The 4,905-nt window shown below is 32.1% G+C and overlaps 1 non-coding gene across 1 annotated transcript; it reads left to right on the top strand.

The window, feature by feature from the left end:
* Nucleotides 1-746: 746 nt before the first annotated feature.
* LOC128040772 (small nucleolar RNA R71) lies at nt 747-853 on the top strand. The gene has a single exon (XR_008195578.1). It is a non-coding gene; the product is annotated as a small nucleolar RNA R71 (small nucleolar RNA).
* Nucleotides 854-4,905: the final 4,052 nt, after the last annotated feature.

Raw genomic sequence — 4,905 nt, 5'->3', positions numbered from 1 at the left:
TCTAGAACTTTCTGTGTCACTAGGTAATTCTCCTTGTTGTCTGGAGCTTAATGCAGTGGCAATTTGTCCCACTTGATTCGCCAGAGTTCTTGAGGAAGCTGTCTGGATCTGAATAATCGCGTCATTCTTAGCCATATACTCTTTTAATAAAGCTTCCATTGCTGATGTTGAAGATGACAAACTTTGTTACACATTTTGCCGCGGCATTGGTTGACTGTGTCCAAGTGGTACACCAGCCGCATTCTGTCTATTAACAGTTTTGGCATTTCCCATTCTCTGATTACTCCAGCTAAAATTTGGGTGTTGCTTCCACCTTGGATTGTAGGTGTTGGAGTAGAGATTTTTTTTTCTACAATTAAAATTTCCCATGTAATACGCAGAGGTTGGATTGGATAGGCATTCATCAAAAACACGATCTTCTCCATAGTATACCAATACTAGTTATACAACCTTCATCTCCTACACTATAGAGGGTTTTTTTTAGAGTTTTAATCATATTTGTTAAAGATAATACCTGAGCTGTTAACAATGTAATCGCATCAAGTTCCATTGCCCCAGCAACTCTTCTACCAGTACAAACTCTGGTAGTGGGGTACTGATAATCATTATTTGCTATTCTTTCCAGAACTTCGTATGCTTCATTGTAGGTTTTGTCAAGCAACATCCCATTAGCAGACGCATCCACCACCATTTGCATATGAGCATTTAATCCATTGAAGGACATTTCCATTTGTGTCCAATGATGAAAACCACACATCGGGCATTTTCTAATTAATTCCTTGAAATTCTCACATGCTTCTTATAATGTCTCATCTTCAGACTGCCTGAATGATGTAATGTCATTCCTCAGCTTGGCATTCATGTTGGGAGGATTGTACCTAAGCAAAAATCTCTGACACAGTTCATTCTAAGATGCCACCGTACCTGATGGTAATACATTCAACCATGATCAAGCACGATCTCACAATGAATAATGAAATAATTTTAGTCTAAGGGCATCTTCAAGAACACTCTGCTGCCTGAATGAGTCACAGACTTCAGGAAAAAGTCTCAAGTTTAATCTGGGATTTTCAGTTGGTAAACTGCTAAACTGCCTTACCATCTGCAGCATCTAAAACATTACCGCTTTTAATTCAAAGTGTTTAGCTTGAATATGTGGCATAACAATTCTTGGAATTAGATCACCCAAAGTGTCGATTACATGTTCTCTAATGAGTCTATCTCTTTCATCTAAAATTCAAGGAATATCAACAATCCTTTCATTCTAAAGTACCTAATCTTCTCTGATTGGATCATTTATAATCCTCACCATTTCTCTTAATGCTTTGTTTCTTCGCCTTAATGTCCTTTCAATCTCAGGATCAAAACAATATTCTGTATCCCCTTGACTACTTCTTCTCACGCACTAGTACAAACCTGAAAAATCAAATAAAATATTAATTAAATGTTCTAATAATAATAACAAGAATAATAACAAATAAACTTTTCACCAATGCTGTCGATTCCTGGCAATGGCACCAAAAACTTGTTACATGTAAATAACTAATGCAATTTTTCAAGTGTACACGTCATTCAAGTAATAAAGTGATAAGTAAGTACAGTCTCCATAGGGATCAGAAATTGGTAAGAGATTGATTAAGTTATTATAATCTTATTAACTATACTAAATAGCAGGAAATAATCCTAAATTCAATAAGATGTTAGTATAATGAATTAATGTAATTTAATGCTAAAAAAAAAAAAATTGATATGGCAAATAAAATGTAGTGAAAAATTACAGAGAAAAGCAAGAGTAATTCTGTTGTTGAATGAATAAGGCTGGAATTATTTAGGTGAAATGCTCATATCAAAATAATGTCATGGAAAAATATTGTCTGATCAACTACTCAGAGAGTTACTACTGTAACCTGCTTGTTTTGGTAACTAGATTTTAAGCTAAAAATCTAAGTTATTATATGTTTACAAAACTCTGGATTAATAACTTCAATGAATGTTCTTCTCTGCATAACTCCCAACATCTATGTCTAGAATGCTACGAATATTCTGTCGAATATTCGCTTGCATCAAATGATTCTAGATCCAGTATATTTAACATTTTCAAAATTAAAAATACATCTATGAACTTAACATACAATCAACTATGTCTAGAGCTTGCATGCATGTATTTAAAATAGGCATAAATCGAATGAAACATTGATATAGACAATCTCAAATCATGAGCATTAAAGATGATAAACATCCACCCAAATAACTTCAACCTAGAAAATATTTAGTTCATGGGTGGCAAAGTAAACACCAAATTTAAATCATTCATCAACATTTAAATAAGTTTGAATAACAGAAATCAGGAAAACTAAAGGCAGAACTACAGGATTTCTCACCACACTCCAGCTTCACTTTTATCTTTTGATCCTACGTGAATCCAGGATAGATGTTTCTTCCCCTTCTTCACGTTTGTATTCTCCAATGGAGTTTTTCTCTGTGCAGATAGAGGATTGCTATTACTAGTCTCTTTCTCACAAAAATTCTCCTCTCCATTTTTCTTATTCTCTCTTTTTCTTTTATTGGGTAGATCCGTCCCACCTCAACACACTTTTTTCAGTCCTCTTTTATTGTGTTCACACGCAGAACTGCCTGAGAATGACGTGGATAAAATGCTAAGTCATCTTCTCAAAATTACCATGGCAAATCTGTTGGCAATCAATTTCACCATTTGCCATGGCAATATTTCACTTCCTTTGTATTCCTAGTTATCTTCTTGCTCTTTCTGCACATGTGTTCACACAAAACCACACCTTTCCACCCAAGTGATAAAAGTAACAAATAATGACCATTATATAACAATCCAAGCTTTATTATGTAATGTTATAAAAATATCCTAAAAATGCAAATATATTCACTTAATTAAAACCAATTAATTCTATTTAGAGGCCTTAAATATAACATTTTTCAAGAGTTATCATGTACTCAGATAAAAATACTACACTTAGGGCACCAGATCCAACAAGTTGATCTTCTAGTTGCTTAATTGATTGATTCTGATTGTTTCTGTTACTTGTTACTTTATGTTCCTTATATCAATTTTCGTTATATGCATGTCGTACTATACCTGTTTGTGTGAAAGTTTATAATTTAGTTTAATTTAGCTTCCCTTGGGTACGATCCTTAGAATACTTCCCAAGTGGTCCATTGTAAACCCATCTATATTACAACTTGAAATGTATAATTGCAAATATCGCTTCGTCCTACTATTTTATTTGTAGTATTTACAACCTTGATACACATACACGTTAGGACCGCGATCATCCTTTTAATGGGATTTTATTTCACTTTTAGTTTAATTTGGTTATTCCTTTTGAAATATTTTTAATAATTAACTTGATGAACTTTACTGATGAATGGTTGATGTTATTGTCATGTACAAGCTTTTATCCTCATCTTACTTAGATATAATTATAGTAGTTTGATTATTGTTGCACATGGTCAAGGGGCATTAATGGTTAATTTTCTTGATTATGTTTGAAATTAAGTTTAATGGATTAATATGATTGTACTATTGGGAGGAATCTTTTGTTAATGTTGATGAGCTTCCTTATTGTAATTGGTTTTGCTAAAAAAATTGCTAAAGGGGGTAGATTGTTGAGGCAAGCTTTCAAAATGGCCTATGAAGTGCCAAAGGTAGTGGCCATTACGATTAGCATTGCAACAAACTTAGTAAATTTCCATGTTTGGAGTCGACAATTCTTTAAAATAATTCTTTGGATTTCGAACAATGTTGATATTTTTGAAGTATGAAAGACATTTATGAAAATCAATCGATTTGAAGCAACTTATCTTGAAAATTGGATCGGATCATATCAGATCAAGCAATTGGATTGGGATAGCATTGAAGACATATATGCAACAATCCATTTTTACTTTAGTCTTATTTATTATATAGCACAAGTTAATAGGGGAATAAATTGTAATTGGTGTATTATTTTAGCAAGTCTCAAACTCTTGTATATTTTGCAAGACTTGTACAGATGTAACACCCCCGATATTTTTTATTAGAAATCTGGCACCTGTAACACCCCAAAATAGTGGCTAGGAGTTTTAGAGGTAAATTTGGAAATTTAGCCTTAGAGTGTTCGAAATTTTGTGACATGGTTTATCAATAATGTTTTTTACTATGGTTTTTAGAAAAGTTAAATCAATTTCTAAAAATGACTTTTAATTACCTTTAATTTTGAAAAAAGGATTGATTTTTAAAAGAGTCGTAACTTAGATTTTTTAAAAGACAGTTAGATCAGATTTTAAAATCCAACCTAAAACCCCCATTTATAGTTTTATTTTTATGTTAGTCTTCTTCACCTCTCATACTTGTGCCGTCCATAGTTCTCCCAAATCTCCCCAATCAATTTTGAATTCTATATCCTAATTCTTTTCGATATCTATCATATTTTAAGCCATAAATCTCCATTAAAAATACCAAGAAAAGCACCCAATATCATTGTTGATTTCTCCATTGTCAAGCTTGTGAGTTTTTCAGGTTTTCAATTAAACGCTCAGTTTTTCATCAACTAAGGTAACAATTTATCTTCCCATTAGTTTTAAATGTTATTTAGTCTTTAAAACCAAGTTTTAAGCCATTAAATCGCATGTTTTGAATAAAAGCCAAAAATTGAATTGTTAATGGTGGATTTTAGAATTTTGAGTAAAAACGTGGTTTCAAAGTTTTCTTCAATTAGTTTTGACATGATTGAGAGGTTTCTAAACTTACTTTGAAGTTTCAATAAAGATTTCTTGAGTTTTAATGAAGTTTTAGAAAATAGCCATAGAACATGTCAAAAAAGTTGATACCATGAATTGAGTATTTTATTTTAGTTTAAAGGTTGAAAATTAGTCATAGATGAATAATTAGAT

This window comes from Gossypium raimondii, chromosome 4, assembly GCF_025698545.1.
Source record: "Gossypium raimondii isolate GPD5lz chromosome 4, ASM2569854v1, whole genome shotgun sequence".
NCBI lineage: Eukaryota > Viridiplantae > Streptophyta > Magnoliopsida > Malvales > Malvaceae > Gossypium > Gossypium raimondii.
The sequence above is the reverse complement of the archived record's forward strand: the minus strand, read 5'-3'. Positions and strand labels throughout refer to the sequence as shown.